Genomic DNA, 18,201 nt, shown 5'->3' with positions numbered 1-18,201 from the left:
ATTGACTGATTTATTTATAAAATATAGCTATTCAAAACCGATTTTGTACCAGGGTAAACAAGGCTGACATGGTCCCTGCCCTCATGGATCTTATATTCTATCTAAAGCTGTAGCAACACTGATGATAATGAAGTACCTCCTGATGTGAAAATAAACGCACAAAGAAATGTATATATATAACTTACAAGAAAGTGAAAATCAAATGTCAAGGACTAAAGAATAAAAAACCAAAAATTCTTTTACATGAGAACTTTAAAAGAAATATTTAAGGGGCCAGCCCAGTGGTGCAGCAGTTAAGTTTGCATGTTCCACTTCGGTGGCCCAGGGTTAGCCAGTTCGGATCCCGGGTGCGGACATGGCACTGCTCGGCAAGCCATGCTGTGGTAGGCGTCCCACACATAAAGTAGAGGAAGATGGGCACGGATGTTAGCTCAGGGCCAGTCTTCCTCAGCAAAAAAAGGAGAATTGGCAGCAGTTAGCTCAGGACTAATCTTCCTCAAAAAAAGAAAAAAAATACTTAATTATAAGGCATAAACTTGTAAACATATGAACAAAACCCACAATATTTGAAAACTCAGGAAGTTGATGGTATGCTAAAGTCCTTCTACTAACAAGCTGCTGGTTGTAATTATTACAAGGCTTGGGCAGAAAAGAGCACCTATTTAAGTAGGAGATTCTACAAGCTAATTAATAGGTAAACATACTTGCAAAGAAAATATTCATAGAAGCTTATTAAAAGAAAGGTGAAGAGTAGCAAGAAGTAACAGGTATCTTACTGCTAATGATATTCTGAGGTAGTGTAAAAAGTCTATAAATATTTAAGGATCAAAAGGACCTCGGGGAGAATAAAACAGACTACAGAAAAGATTAAGTAAAGCAGGTAAGAGGAAAACAATGAAAAATTGAGGATGTCAAATTTATAAGAAATTGATAGGCTTGTGGAAACAGTGTCTCCCTATATAATGTAACACAGAGTCACAATTTGATTGAAGTCTACAGCCAGAGCTGAGATATCCCCGAGTTTATCTTGAGGCAGAGTTATCTCTAAATCATCCCCAGAGCTAAGAAGCCAGCCTCTGAATTACAGACTGGCAAAGCAAGAAGTATCATTTCAATACTTAAAAACGACTGCTGCCAAAAAAAATTTTTTGTCTCATTTTCAGATAAGTATTCTCCTACAAACACAGCTACTTCTAAACTTATTTATCCTATCTAAGTCAATATACTTATCAATCTAAATATACATATCATGATGTCAAATTTCTGCCATTTAGTTATTTGAACTAACAGGAAAACATCAGGCTTTACCTTTGTAAGTACGGAAACAATTGTATGGGTTCTAAAAAAAGTCACAGGTTTTTAACTTCTAAAAGGTAAATAATAAGTGTGTAGAAAGGACTCATTCAAGCAGCAAAAAAAGTAGGAGTAATGTAAGAAATGAACAAACGAACATGCTAGGAAAAATCAATTGGGGTTTGATCTCTTTCCTTAATGGTTATTTAATTTTGATGTTCTAACAAACTGCTGAATCAGTAGTGGTGTTTGCGTTTCCATCACATTTTCTTAGTCTACTACTTTCGTCCACAACAAAGGTGTTGTGGGAAGAGTTCTGGAGAGAGTTACCTATGGCCTATTTGTACACGCGTGTGTGTGCTTTTTTTAATTATTATTGTGCTAAGAACACTTAACATGAGATCTACCCTTTTAAAAAATTTTAAGTGCACAGTACAGTATTGTTGACTACAGGCACAATTCCTCATTTATCCTTCCCACCAGCCCCATCTAATGGCAACCACCAATCTACTCTGTTTCTGTGAATTTGACTGTTTTAGATACCTCATATAAATGAAATCATGCAGTATCTCTCCTGTGACTGGCTTATTTCATTTAGCCTAATGCCCTCCAGATTCATCCATGTTGTTACATATGGCAGAATTTCCTTCTTTTTATGGCTGAATAATATTCCTCTGTGTGTGTGTGTGTGTGTGTGTGTGTGTGTGTGTGTGTGTGTGACATTTTCTTTATCCATTCATCTGTCAATGGACATTTAGGTTGTTTTCATATCTTAGCTATTATGAACAATGCTTCAATGAACATGGGAGTGCACCTATCTGTTCCAGATCCTGATTATAATTCTTTTGGATAAACACACAGAAGTGGGATTGCTGGATCATATGGTAGATTTATTTTTAATTTTTTGAGAAACCATCATACTCTTTTCCATAATGGCTGCACCATGTTACATTCCCACTGACAGAGTACAAGGATTTCAATTTCTCACATCCTTGCGAATACTTGTCATCTTTTGCTTTTTTTTTTTAATAATAGCCACCTCACGGGTGTGAGGTGATACCTCATTGTGGTTTTGATTTGCACGTCCCTGATGATTAGTGATGTTGAGCATCTTTTCATATATATGTTGGCCATTTCTATGTCTTCTTTGGAGAAATATCTATTCAAGTCCTTTACTCATCTTTTTAATCAGATTACTTTTTTTATTTTTGCTATTGGCTCATAGGAGTCCATTGAATGTTTTGGATATTAACCCCTTATCAGATGTATGGTTTGCAAATATTTGTTCCTATTCCACAGGTTGCCCTTTCACTCTGCTGATTGCTCCCCTGGCTACGCAAACGCTGTGTAGATATAGCCCCGCTCGTCTCATTTTCTTTTTGCTGCTGAATTAAGGCATTTAGTTGCAGTACTAGTTCCGCAATTTATAAGCTGTGGGATGTTGAGCAAGTAATAGAATCTCTACTTGATTTTACCCTCTTAGGTGAGGGCATTGTCTGATATCTAAGATCTCTAAAAGTTCTAAAATTTAAAAAAATAATTAACATACAATTTAGTAAGTGATTAGTTTTCAGATGTTAATCATTCATTTACTCAAACTTGCAGTAAGCAACCACTATGCATAAATCACAGTGAAATGAACTTCTATTTATCATATATGCGGAAATCAAACTGTCTAGGCTTTTGATACATAGGTCAATAGAATCTACTCATCAAAGAAAAACAAAATAGGGGCCGGCCCAGTGGCACAGCGGTTAAGTTCACATGTTCCGCTTCAGGGGCCCAGTTCGCCGGTTCGGATCCCATGTGCAGACATGGCACCGCTTGGCACACCATGCTGTGGTAGGTGTCCCACATATAAAGTAGAGGAAGATGGGCATGGATGTTAGCTCAGGGCCAGTCTTCCTCAGCAAAAAGAGGAGGACTAGCAGTAGTTAGCTCAGGGCTAATCTTCCTCAAAAAAAAAAAAGAAAAACAAAATAGTCTTTAACTTCAAGTCAATTAGATGATTTCATCTTTCTCTAGATACTCTGAAGTAAAATTCTAATTTTAGAAAGATAAAATATATAGAAAGAGAGGTAAAGGTATAAAAACACACATAGATACATATGCACATAGATGCAATATAAAATGTATTGTTACATATGGTTTGAATGTGACAGTTTCAATTTAAAATTTTCCCATGTTTTGGTGGATAACCTCTTATTGATACAGCTAAACTTAAAAATAAACAGTCTTTGGGGCCAGCCTAGTGGCGCAGCAGTTAAGTGCGCACGTTCTGCTTCAGTAGCCCGGGGTTCGCCAGTTCGGATCCCAGGTGTGGACATGGTGCCGCTTGGCAAGCCATGCGGTGGTAGGCGTCCCACATATAAAGTAGAGGAAGATGGGCACAGATGTTAGCTCAGGGCCAGTCTTCCTCAGCAGAAAGAGGAGGATTGGCAGCAGACATTAGCTCAGGGCTAATCTTCCTCAAAAATCAATAAATAAATAAATAAACATTCTTTGTTCCAAAATAATTCAAGTTTTGCTGTTTTTTTCTGAAAAATATTTTCTGAATATATTTCAACAGTTTAGGGTACTCGGGCAACTGAATTATGTTAACCGAATATCTGCTCAGGTACTAATCTTAAAATTTTTCTGAGAAAAATTCACCCACCATTACTTTAGCTGAAAATATATCAATAGAATATATTGCATGTCAAAAAAAATCCTTCAGCAGCATGTTGTACATCTCAAATTTACATAACATTATATGCCAACTATATCTCAATAAAAGGAAAGTTTAAAAAATCTTTCAAAATGGCGGTGTATTTTTCATTTTGAATTAGAACTATATTAAGAATTAAACAGCTTTTAAAATTACATTTGAAAATTTACTTTGTCATACTTTTTTCCTGGTAATTCATAGGTCATAAATTTATATTTGCACAATTTTCTTTTGTGTAAAAGTCTGTTCCATCAAATTTGAAAACACATTTTGCTGAATACGGAGTCTTAAGCAGTTGTAGAAGGACTTCTCCTCTGCCATACCCACAGTCTCCTTTTCCTCTCTTTTCCAAAGAAAAAGCTGAACTCATAAAACCAGAGAATAGAATGGTGGGTGCCACGGGCTGGGGAGTGGAGGAAATGAGATGTTAGTCAAAGGGTACAAGCTTCCAGTTACAAGGTGAATAAGTTCTGGGGATCTAACATATAGCATGGTCACTAGAGTTAACAATAATGTATAGCATACTTGAAATTAGCTAAGAAAGCAGATCTTAAGTGTTTTCATCACAAAAAATGTAACTATATGAGGTCATGGATGTGTTAATAGGTTAATTAATTTGATTGTGATAATCATTTCATCATGTATACACATTAAATCATCACACTGTACATCTTTAAAAAACAAAAAACATGCTGTACAACTTAAAATAATATACACACTTTTTATTTGTCAATCGTGTCTCAATAAAGCTGGAAAAAAAGGCATGGGGATAATATTTAAAGTGGGCAAACTCAAAAGCAAGAAGGGAAAGTGCCAAGGTACTATTTCAAATCCACCCACTTATTCTATTATTTTAATTCTCATCCTTTACTATTTTTTCCATCTTACTGAATATTATACAGCTTTTAATCACATTTTAATTTTAACCAAAGTAGAATTAGAACTAGTAAAACAATATGTTATACATTATTCATAATATGCATATGATTAAAATGTCCAAAATAGTTAAAAATATATAAATTAGACAATAAAAAACACAGATTTGAAAAGAACCAAATAGAAATTCTAAAAATAACTTAAAAATAACTTAGAAAAGTTCTCAAAAGATGTGATAAGCCATAGATTAGATATAGGTGAAGAGAATTAGTGAATTAGGAGGTATTTATAAGGAAATTACCCAGAATGTTGCAAAGAAAACTAAAGGGAAGGAGGATATAAACAGAAGTTAAAAGACATGGTAATATAAAAGGAGAGTATCAAACATGATGGAGTCATAGAAGGAGAGACTAGAGAGAATATGGGAAAGAGTACTTGGAGCGATAACGGTGGACAATGTCCCAGAATTGGAGAAAGGCAAGAGGCCTCAGTTGAAGGTCCATAACCAAGTTCCGGTATTTAAATCCTCAGACCGCATAGTTATGAAAATAGAGAACATGAAAAATGAAAATCTTAGGAGTGGCAAAAAGAAAAGATGGATTATCTGCAAAAGACAATTACACAAATTCTGTACACAGAATACAATGCCCAGCTAAACTATTATTCAAGAATAAGAATGCAACAGACAAGTTACAAAGGTAATTACTAACGTGTACTTTGGGAAGTAGGAAATTCAATCCAGAAGGAAGGATTAAAAGCCATAAGAAGAAAACAGCAAAATGAGTACTTTATTACTACAAAAAAAGCAACAATGATTAATGGGAGGGATAACAACGTGTAGGACCAAAATACTAGGCAACAATAATATGGAATATGGAAAGAAGTAAATCAGAATTTAAAAATTCCACTGTTCTTCCACTGTTTAGGGAAGAATAATGACTTCATTAATTATGAATGGTATAAATTTAAGGATAAGAGCTCAGAAAAAAATATATATATAACTGCATAGCAAGAAAAGAGATGAAAAAGAGAATAAAGAAAACATGATTGTTCTTGCAGAAGAAGGCGTTAGGAGAAAAGAATGACATAATAAATAAACAGCAAAGCAAATAAAATTAGGTCCGTAATTAGGAAGAATTAAAAGAACAAAATTAGAAGGACATGTGAACCAAACAAACTTCAACTATAATAAGAACTTTGCGAGAAAGTACTGAGATTGATATTATTTTGACCTTATCATATTAAGATCATCCTTCACTGTAAAAAATACGTTCCATTAAATCACTTGTTAAAACATGTATAAAGCATCGCTGGTCGCGCATGGGTATTGTAGATCTTCATCAGGCATAATAATTGTTTTAAGGGAACTGTAATCCATTGAGAACAGTCACTTGTAAAATTTTTCATAACTGAAAAAAAGCCATATTCTGTCAGGCTATATCCATTCTATTCTAATACTGGCTTGAAACATTTTTTTTAGAAAAGCTGCTTATAAAATAGGGTATCAAAATCAAATGATTAGAGATGTACCATATTCATCAAAATATCCGGTTTCCGTAAGCAACCTACTGTATATTTATTGTCCACGAACTGCACCTTTTCAATCCATTCTACCACTTGTAGAAACCTGTTTATCACTTGTAAAGAGTTTCCTAAGTTCACTACCCACTGGTTAAAATAGAACTTCCTTTCATTTTGTCCTCAGTGTAGTTCTTTCAAGCCTCAGGAAGGGTCTCTTAGCTCCAGTATTCCGACTTTGGTAAATAAGAATGTATTGACCCTATTCATAAATTTTTGATTTTATAAACTTTGATCATATCTTCTCTTAGGCCTCATTTTTTAAAACAAGAGTTTTTTTTTTTAAGTTTGTCCTAGTATGGAAGTTTTCTCCCCTAACATGATCAGTCCATTTTTAATTTAGTAGATTATTCCCAACTCTAGTTTTCAGGGGGGTTTTTTGTTGTTACAGATGTAGAAATGCAATGGTTTTGTGTAAGCAGTACATTTTCTGGATTATTTCTAAGATATTTCATGTCAAGAATTCTGTGCCTCCACTATTATTAGTCTGCTCTATTTCAAAATGTTTGAGTGTCTGCAGGCTCAGTCTTAAAATCACTTCTCTTTGTTGTCTACCTTTTCTCCCTTGGTAATTTCATTAGTCTCATAGCTCTAAATAGCATCTTTATGCTGATGACTCCCAAATTTGTATTTCCAAAATAAATCGCCTCCCTGAACTCCAATCTCATATAGTTAACTATCTTCTGAACATCTACATTAAAAGACTATTAAGTTTCTTAAGCTTCACATGTCTAAAACACCCCTCTTGATTCCCCTCCTTCTACAATTTGCTCTTCCCCTGCCTTTTTTCACACCACTAAGTAGCACCATGAGCCAATAAGTAACTCAAGTTAAAAACCCGACTCCTCCTTGGTTATTTTCTACCCTACATATGCCAGGCAATACTGTAGACTAGCGGTCCTCAACCCTTTTCGTGTCATGACACACTGAAGTAAACTAAGGAGGATGCTCAAGGCTGGAGGTAACCAGCCTGGGAGTTTGGGCTGCCTCAGTTTCCACTCAGCCACCCTTAAGACTGAGATGATCAATATCATGGTGCCCCATTAACCTGTTTGTTGCTACCAGTTGGGATACTCTGTCGTAGGCGTTACATACAAAACACCTCCTGAATTTAACCCCCTTTTCCCATCCTCATTGCAACCACTCTAATAATTCCTCCAGTTCAAGTACCTCAGGAAGCTGAGGTTAGTTGGCAACCTCAAGCATCAGTGCTAAGTGGGGTTTTTACGAGCTTGGGTGTTTTTCCTGGGAATGTGGTTCTTGGAGCTCTGATCCTTACTGTGAAGCATCCGGGCTTAATTTCCTGGCTCTCCTAGCAATGCTGGGAGCCATCTAATTGACTTTAATGAGTCTCATTTTGCTTAAACTAACTAAAATTATTTTCCAATACACAGGTCTTAGGTGAGCACTCCCTTATCCAAAGATGCCTTTCATGACCACTCAAACCACAGTATCAACTCAAGTCAATCAAATCCAAGACCATAATTTATTTTCTCTATAGGACTTATCAGTACCTCATATTTCTAATTGATTTATTTGCTCACTGTCCGTCTCTCTCCAACTAGCTTCACAAAATTAAGAACCTTTTCTGTAGTGTTCATCATTTCATCCCCAGTGCCTAACTATTCTTGTTAAATGAACTTTTAGTAATCATTAGCACCATTTTGAGCATAGAAACAGATGGGATCATCTTTTGAAAACAGTACCGAATATCATAAGGATCCTTTTTCCAAGTTGCATACGCATCAGGGTAGCTTAGTAATTAAGAGCACAGGCTCTGATATGAATGCGCTCAGGTTCATATCTTGATTATACAATTTACTATCTGTGTGACCTTGGGCAAGTTATCTAATGTCTCCGAGCCTCAGTTTCTACATCTTATAGGATTGCCATGCAGATTAAATGAGTTAATATAGGTCAAGTTCTTAATTAGGACCTGGAACATTGAACACACGTTAGCTTTTCTTTTTATAACCCAAGAGCACAGCGACAATTAACTACTACTGATTCACCCCTGTCTATTTGTCATAGGTGTATGAGAAGATGTAAACTCATTTCACCCTTAGGGAACTTACAACATAGATAAAGAGATAAGATATGTACTTTGAAAGGGAACCTGGAATGAATAAATGAATGAATAAATGAAAGAAAGAAATACAAAGAGACGGGGGGAGAGACAGAGAGATAAATAAGGACTTAATAAATGGCTGATACTTAAAAGCTGTTTGAATTAAAAGTAGTCAAGTTAAGTTTGTTGAAAAATATTAGGAAATATTGGGACTTGAAGCATTGATAGGATTTGTATCATTATAGAGCAAGATATTGTAGGAGACCATGAAAGCAAGTAAATTGGTTTAGAGATTTCATAAAAGTAAATAAATAGAATGAAATAAAAAAATTTGAGCAGAAAAGAATCAGTGATAGAAAAAACTAGACAAATTTTGGAGAATCTGGAATCACAAAAGAGTTTGTGTTTGCGTATTATCCCCTCAATGCTCTCTCACTGAAAGTTGTAAAATGAGGCAGGAGTAGGTGGTGGAGGTATAATTGGAACATTGCTCTAACCCAGGCACTGTGCAAATCATAGACTTGTTTGTTCTCAACTCAACCCTAGGAGACAGATCCTATTATTCACAGATAAGTAAATTGAAGCTCAACAACTAAATCAGTTGTTCTAGGTCTTACAACTAGTAAGAAACAGGGCTTGGCTTTATGCTGATGTCTGTATGAGCATCACACACACAAATGTTTTCCACAATATTGCAATAATATTTTTTAGAAATTATTTTGAAGACTATGTGCTGACTGATTTGAAAAGGGAGAATCTATAGAAATGGAGGTGATGAGGATGCCATTGTGAGATTTAAAAATATGAAATGAGAAGTACTTAAACTAGGATAATATTGATGGGCACCAAGGGATGGGGGAAGAGAACTAAATTGGGCACACAGAATCACAAATTCTGATTGTGAAAATAGATGACCTTTAGGGTTTATGCGAGATTCGTGGTTTGATTCCTTAGGCTGAAAATGGAAGGACATATTGAGCAATATTTTCAAAGGTCCATCAAGGATAAGGAGGAAATCACAGCTATGATTCTCCATTAATAATTACACTCTTCTCAAGAAGAGTACTTTACAGATTAGTGTTCTGTAATGTCTATTATTACATTAGAGGTAAACCAAAACCCTAAGGTAAAGCAATTACTGTATCCATTTTAAGGAAAAGTAATTGAGGTTCCTAAAGATTAAGTTATGACTGAAGAACTAATAGAACCTAGGTCTTCTGACACTGGTATGGTCTTTCCACTTTTCACGTTGTCTCTGCCACTTAAATTGTGCTGTTGTTTACCATGTGCTGTTATAGAATCCAATGATTTCCCATCTACAGAAGTGAAATTATTTATCCGGACACATCCAATTTCCTTGAGTGTCTGTTGAACACTTATATGATTAACCCACTCTTCCTTGTGGCAACAGCCATTTGTAATACATACTCTACGCTTCTTGGCAAAGAAAGCACAATATTTTTCTTGCTCTTCTTCTTCAGAGAAGACTCAGGTTGACTCCACCAAATTATATCTAGAACATCCACTGTGTTTTCCACTACATAATGGAGTCCATCTGATTTGACTACTTCAAAATGAAATTTGAGAGTGGAAACCAAAATGCCTTCCAATGAAGACTAGAGAAAATTAAGTTAGGAAAACATACTTTTATCTTTCTAGTCTTTGTATCAAATACATTGCCAACATACGCAAGCACTTAAAAGTCCACTGAATTTGTTGAACTGGGGATGTACTGTCTCCTTATCTGCCCAGAGTTTGCACTAAGCAGCATTATTCTTGGTCTTATCTTGGACTGCCCTCTTGCCCAGGATTAGCTTTGAGAAGTCAATTATGAATTTACGTGCCCTTTACTGATATTTTAATTTGTCTAGTTCAACAAATCTTAGTTTAACCACCTTAGGCTAGTTGTTGGCTACCTTCTTCTCATAAGCATAGTTTTCCATTTTGCAAAATCTTATTTTCGGATCATGTCCCAATGAGATGTTCCACCAGTCTCCTTGTAAAGAATTGAAATTTGCCATTACTACTACCCAACCTAGCCAGCCCTGGAGGTCTAGTGGTTAAGACTCAGTGCTCTAACACTGTGGTCCAGGTTCGTTTCCCAGTCAGGGAACCACACCACCCACCTGTCACTTGTCACACCACTGGTATTTTAAATACCAGCAGAGTCACCCATGGTGGACAGGTTTCAGTGGAGCTTCCAGACTAAGACAGACTAGGAAGAAGGACTTGGCCATCCACTTCTGAAAAAAATGGTCATGAAAACCCTATGAATAGCAGAGGAGCATTGTCTGATATAGCTCCAAAGATGAGAGGATGGCACAAAAAGGCCCGGCAGGGTTCAGCTTTGCCATATGCAGGGTCACTAGGAGACAAAATCAACTTCACAGCACTAACAACAAATTACCCAACCCAACTGTTCACATATACCAATTTAATTTCAGTCTGAATATTCTGATGAGAAAGTCTAAAGAATACTCCCATTTTGAAAACAAAGAATATAAACCCCCTATTTAAGAAAGAAAAATAGGAATTCCAAACTATTAGTCTCTCAAGAAGAACAGAATCAGCTTTAACTAAAGAGAAATCATGAAACAGCCATTTGGACCAAAATTCTTTGTTTATTCAAGAACTGTATTGTTAAATTTCTTTCTCTGTGCTGATAAGAAAGCTAAACGATGCAGGATACTTATAAAGCAAGGCAAAAAAGAAAGAACCTATTTGCTAAGTTGAGGTAAAGTTCTCAAGTAAGACTGGATTTGACTGTGTCCTATTTTATATCACAAGTCACAGATCTTCATTTTCCTTTCTGAGATTCAACAAAATGAGATAAGGAATTTCTTGGCAAATTGTTTTACTAGAGTCTGCTTACCTATCTAAAATATTTGCATAAAATTCAAGTTTTGTGAAGCATGTTTAGATAATTACTTCAAGGTACAAAATATGATTCCTTCCCAGAGAGATAGTCTTTTATTTATTTATTTATTTTTGCTGTGGAAGATTCGCCCTGAGCTAACATCAACTGCCAATCCTCCTCTTTTTGTATGTGAGACACCACCACAGCATGGCCACTGACAAACAAGTGGTGCAGGTCTGCACCCAGGAACCAAACCCAGGCCGCTGAAGCAGAGCATGCTGAACTTAACCACTAAGCCAGCAGGGCTGGACCCCAGAGAGATATTCTTCAGCCACTCTAGAGAATTGAACAATCCTACCCAGATACTCCTTATCACTCTCCTCACTTCCTGCTTTTTTTTATTGTCCATAGCACTTATCCTGCAATAATCTACTACATACTTCACTTACTTCTTGTTTAGGTCAGATCCATGAGTCAGGGACTTTGTTTTGTTCTCTGCTATATCATCAAAAGAGTGTCTGGCCCATAAGAGGTACTTAATAATAATAATAATAATAATATTTGTCACATGAGTAAAATAATGTTTACATAAACCAGATTCTGAAACTGAGTTTTTTGGGCCAAATTTTTATGTCCTCTGGGACATTCTGGATCCTATAAACTAGCTTTTGATGATGTTCTAAGATTTAAAAAGAGTTTGGATATTGGAAAACATATAACGTAAAAGAAATAATGTCTGTGAAAATAATTTTCTGGTTATAATATGCTATTCACAGAACTTTGTTTACTTCTGCTTTCACAATTACCTGAATAGATATTTTTTATTTGTTTTTTATCTTACTTTTTCTTATTTCCCTCTCTGCCTCTCCTTTCTTTTCTCCTTTCTACTTTGGCTTCTTTTAAAAATTTCTTATACTTCCACTGGAATGTGAACTTTATGAAGACTGGGACGTGGTCGGCCTCATTCAACTTGTACAATTAGTGACTAGCAGGATGCCTGGCACACAGGAGGCATTTGATACATTTTTTTAAATTACTTGTTTTATAATGAAGGAGTTGTATATCCAAGTTTCAAAATTACATATTTGTTGTGTCTCTAAAAACCAAAACAGAAACACTAAGAAGAAATCACATATTTTACCTAAGAATCTGTATATTAAAACAAAATGTTAAAGTTAAAAAAAAAATTTGGATATACCCCTTCCTGTAAATAACCACTTGAGTTCATACATTGTTCTTTTATTTTTTTCTCTTCATATTTAGAGAAATGAAAGGACATCAGAAGCACTGAGGGCTCAACGACTCTTCCACAGCTCCTCAGTTTCTCTAAATATCCAGGTCTCTTTTGTTAAGTGTTTCATAAAACTCATTTTTCATAATATTCAAAGAAGTTAATGGGATGGAAGAATCCGTGACATTTTATAAAAGAAGAATTGCGAAAATCCTGTGGTAAATATATATCACAAAGTAATATCCATGCAAAACTCATTCCTGAAGGAAAAAAATAGCGAAAAGAAATAAAAATTTTGTCTCTAATCTATGAAACAAAATATAACCTGACTTCAGCCAATGTTGATATGTCAAGCTTGTTTTGCCTATTTTTTCTCCAAAAGATGGTTTGCATCCCTGGGATACTGAATAATTATACAGGCCGGCTTAATAGTGATGGTCATTAAGCGCAATGGGGAAAAGTTAAAGGTCCACCACTAGCGCAGATTTTATCTGGCTTTGTTAAGTTTGGCATATAAACTAAACCATTTTAATGTTTAATGTGTATATCTTCTATACAATTGTAGGAAATGGACTGTGTAAATTAACAGATAAGTAGAACAGGGTTGGAAGGCAAGCAAACCTTTTCATGATTCTCCTCTATGAGCCACCACTTTAATGAACAAAGATTATACACATTCTAATTAGCCATCACTTCTTTCCAGTGTTATCGTTTGATTTAGCAAATGCATGAATGTTTTCTTGTCACAAAATACCTTAAATTTATTTAAAAAGCATAAAAGGGCATATTATTCTATGGACAACCAACAGCTAATATTTATTAAAGCCAAGGAAAAAAACTTGCTATTCCACATTGCTTACCCATGAAGAAGGCGACATGAAAGAAAAAATCCTTTAAATCATTAATTCTACAATATTTCTTTTTGAGATAGTTCCCTATTAAGCATTATAGTTTGTTTGTGAGACTGTTTACTTCAGGATGTTTTGTCTCTTAAAACAATTTACTCCCAAAGATTCTGAGGAATCTTTCTAAAAAATATGTCTAAGTAAAAATACTCTGACAAATAGATTCGAGCATGAACACATAACACTGCTTTGCCAGAAAGCATAACATATGATTTCTGCCCTTCAAGACTTAGCAAGCTAGTTGAGGAGATAGAATTTATTCATATGAATCAATGAGACTTAACATAAAATATAAAATGGAATTGCTAAATTGTATAGCAGAGAAAGTAAGTGCTACACCAGTTCTAAGGAAGTGGAAATCATTGTGGGTAAGAACTATTGGAGAAGGAAAACTTCCCAGGTGATGCAGAGCTTGATGGAGAGGCAACATTTAACAAGATTAGGAAAAGACATTCCAGATGAGGACAGCAACACCAGATGCTGTAGTCAGTAATTTTCACGTTGAGCTATGCCTATTAAATTAGCAAATCAATGTAACAGATGATGTTCAATCTCTATGGTATGTATGTATCTTGCACAGCATCTGCATTTATAGAAAATCCTCTTTAACATAATATTTGTAGGGGAGAGGAAAAACCAACAAATACTCATTCACTCAGAATACTCATCCGACATATATTTATTGCATTCCTACTACATGACAGATACAGATTTATCCAGTAATTGAAAAATGTTCCCTTCTCTAATGGAGCTTACTGTCTAGTGGGAGAAGACAGATAAAAAATAACAGACATATCGCTTCTCAGCCTTTTGGCTAAGATCAAGTATAGTATCTGTTCTTATCAGTTTAATATCTGATACATCCTCTATCCAAGGACAATATATTAAATGGGTTTTTGGAATTAGGAGATGGAATAGGAGCTTGCTCCATCCACTCTACGCATCAACCTGGTATTGCAGTACTTCTAGGAACAGTGCACACCTTTCGGGGGAATGTAAAAGAAATAAATAAAGGAATAAATAACAGACATAATAAATAAGTAAATTGCATATGATGATGGGAGATATACTAAACTCTAAAGCAGCGCAGGGGAAATGAAAAGTGCCAGAGTTGGGAGTGGGGGCGTTAAAGGGTTATAGTTTAAAACTAGAGGGTGAGCCACATTAAAAAGATGTTATTTTGGCAGAGACCTGATGGAGGTAAAGGAATTATAGGTTTATATATGGGAAAATTGTTTTTAAGCAGAGGAAGCAGTAGGTGCAAAGCCCTAAGGTAGGAGCATGCCTACCATGATTTAGGAACAGTGAAGAGGCATTGTGACTGGAGTAGCATGAATAATGGGGACAGTAGTAGGAGATGACATAAGAAAAACAACGGGGGCCAGTTCCTATAAGGCCATGTAAGCGACTATAAACACTTTGGCTTTTACTCTGAGTGTATCAGGGTCCCACTGCAGGATTTCAAGGAGAGGACTGACATGATTTTACTGATATTTGGCTTCTGTGTGGAGAATAAATCAGAAGGAGGGAAGAACAGAAAGCAAGCAGACCAGATATCACTATAGGAATCCAGGAGAGAAATGATAGTGATTTAGAGTGAGGTGGGAGCAGTGGAGGTAGTAAGAAGCGGTCACCATCTGGACCTGTTGTGAAGGTCAAGCCAACATAATGTGAGTACTGTTTGATGTGGAGCCTGGCAGAATTAGAGGAGTGAAGGATGACTCTAAAGTAATTGTCCTGAAGTACTGGAAGAGTATGGGTGGAACAAGCTTTGAGAGGAATACCAGCTGTACAGCTTTTGGACATTTTAAATTCCAAGTGTCTATTAGTCCTCCAAGTTAGAATACTGAGTAAGAAATTGGATGTACAAGTCTGGAATTTGGGAGAGGAGTTGGGAACAGAGATATCAATTAGCCAGGTGTCAGCAATAATACAGTGTTTAAAATCATATTACCAGGTGATATGGCCAAGGAAGTGAGTTGAGAAGAAGATGGAGGAATAAGCCTGGCTTCTTACATCATTAAGAGATCTACAAGAAGAGACAAAATCAGCAAATAAGATTGAGAAGGAGCAACCAATAGGTTTGGAAGGAGACCAAGAGACTGTGGTTTCTGAAAGACAAGTGGAGTGTATCAAAGAAGTGGGTGATCAACTGGTGCAGATAGGTCAAGGTAAAATAAGAACTGAGACTGGACGGAACTTAGCAATGTGGAGTCATTGCAGTCGTTGGCAAGAACAGTGTAGTTGCAGTAGTGGTTCCACAAACCAGATTGGATTAGGTTTAGGAGAAACAGGAGAACAACAAGTACAGGCAACCCTTGTCTCACTGCAAAGGGGAGAAAAGAAATAGCAGAAGGACCTGAGGGACGATATGCAAAAATATTATGAAGATTAATATTGGACTATTATTATGACTATTATTAGGAGTATTGTTAGTATACAAAAATATTGTTAAGAATGCCAATAATAACAAATATTTAATAAGCAGTTTCTGCTTTTGTTATTGTTCTAAGCATATATATGTATATGTATGTGTATGTATGTATATATGTATAGACGTGTGTGTGTATAATAAGTTGTTACAACCATTCTATGAAATAGGCACTATTAGCCCATTTTACAGGTAAGGGAAGTGAGACATACACACAGAGATCCAGTGTCCTCACACAGGTGGAAAATGGCAGAGCCAGGATTCAATCCAAGTAATTTGGCTCCAGAATTTATGTGTTTAAAACTATACATCCTGCTATATTATGAAACAAATAATTAGTACAGATGAGGTATCAGAAAGGATACTTAAATTACTCAGGATATCAAATTATTCTAATTGCCTGAATTAATAACACAGGTGTTTATAAAACCTCTTTGATATGCACCATAATTATCTATTAAAAAGTCCTCTAAGAAATACTGCAAAGGAGTTCACACAGAATAAAAGGTTAACCTGAGCCTCTTTATATACTTACAAGAAGTGAAATTCTGCCTCTTTCCGAATGTTCATGGATTTAGAACGTTCTTCCAACAAAGTAGTCTAAATGAGGTTGTACTAGACAACACAAAACAAATTAAAATTTGATATATGAACAACTCTCCAAAAACTAAAACTTTAAAAAAACATTTAAAGAGGAAATGTTCTTGCACATGACTACTTAATTTAATGATCTCCTCATAATTCAGTATAATTACAATTTCTTGTTTATGCAGAACAACTTCCACTCAGACAAACGTAACCTACTCCTGGGCCTCCTCAGCTATTTCCCCTCCAGTCCAAAGTCTGGCTGTTGAAAAGATCTTTTTTCTAAGTAGGTCATCCTCTGCCTTAAACCTCTTAACCGGCCTTGCCTTTTTTCCTGCCTCAAGACTCCAGCTCCTTATGATTATCTTCAGGGCCCTGGTTACCTCATCCCTGCCTGTAGCGTTGCTTTGATTCTTGCCCCAGTTTTCCGGGCTTAACTTCTAAATAGCATCTTTATCACCTTCCTCCACTCTGGTCTCATGCTGCCCCTGTACCTCATTCAACAATTGCCTTTGACATCTTTCTTGAAAAATCCTACTTTTTTGACATCTTTCTTGAAAAATCTTTTTATTAGGAGAGTTGTCTTGGGGTAGGAGGTAGGGGGGAAGAAGGGAGAAAAGAATATAGGAAGGGAATATTTGGAAAAAGGACAAAGACTCCGTAGTATTCTCATCTCTGCAACTCCTCACTAAGCAGCCACCTCTCACTCTCTTGATCTAGGACTTTGCCTGTCTCTCCCTCAGCCAGTGGCCCTTCACACACTGATAGGGAACGAATGTGCCATCAGTTTGGCTTTTCTCACCATTTAGCTTCATCACATCATCTCAGCTTTTTTAACCCATCATTCAGAGTATTAGAAGCTCTTCAAAGGAGACGAAATGTAATGGCATAATAGAACCGCCTTTCTCCTTTTTTTCCCCTCCATATTTCACCGTCGAAGTGAGAAGAAGTTAACATGGCAACAAAAGCAGACTTCACTGACAGCAGAGGAAATGGGAAAATACTAGCCAGCAATCAGTCACTGTCTTTTTAATACAGTCACTTGCTTTTCCACACCCAGGCCTACCAGCACAGTTAAGTGAGAAGATTTCAAAGCATAAAGTACAACAGTTGTATGCTTCCTCTAGGATGCTTTTCTTTCTTTAATTATGAAAAAGAAAGAAAACTAAAATTAAACGGAAGACAAATGAATGTGACAAATATTCTTTTAAAAGTGTATTTGACATAGTAATTGTATACAATTAAAAGCTTTGAAGTTGGTGATCCTATTTTGAGACCTCTTAATACGGGGATATCATTATTACATCAGCCACCTACTAGTTTATCACTAATACACCAATTAATCTTTCTAGTGGTGAGCATTCTTACATCTGAGTCACTTCCTACTTGTTGTCATTTTGCCAACCCTTAAATTGATCTCTGTGGCCCTAAGATCAATTACACTTAAACCAATGTGTAAAGCTTGGCACGTTCATTAATTAGAGTCAAATTCACACTTCTGTAATTGAGACTAATTATTTGTTTAGTTTAAGTAAGTTGTTAGGCATTCATTAAAGCCATCGGTCATAGGCATTGAACGAACATGGTTTCAAACTCTCTATATATGTTAAAACATCAGGCCTGGGATTTCACAGAAAGGAATCTTTCTGAACTGACACCTATATATAAAT

At 35.9% G+C, this 18,201-nt stretch overlaps 1 protein-coding gene and 1 non-coding gene across 2 annotated transcripts in view; one reads left to right on the top strand and one right to left on the bottom strand.

Moving 5' to 3' along the window:
• Positions 1 to 18,201, bottom strand: part of IL1RAPL1 (interleukin 1 receptor accessory protein like 1) — a 1,264,984-nt gene that overhangs the window by 1,112,412 nt on the left and 134,371 nt on the right. The gene's annotated exons all lie outside the window — the stretch shown is intronic.
• LOC139081240 (U2 spliceosomal RNA) lies at positions 14,310 to 14,500 on the top strand. The gene has a single exon (XR_011536362.1). It is a non-coding gene; the product is annotated as a U2 spliceosomal RNA (small nuclear RNA).

The sequence above is a fragment of the Equus przewalskii genome, chromosome X, assembly GCF_037783145.1.
Source record: "Equus przewalskii isolate Varuska chromosome X, EquPr2, whole genome shotgun sequence".
NCBI lineage: Eukaryota > Metazoa > Chordata > Mammalia > Perissodactyla > Equidae > Equus > Equus przewalskii.
This window is presented reverse-complemented; position numbering and strand designations above follow the sequence as displayed.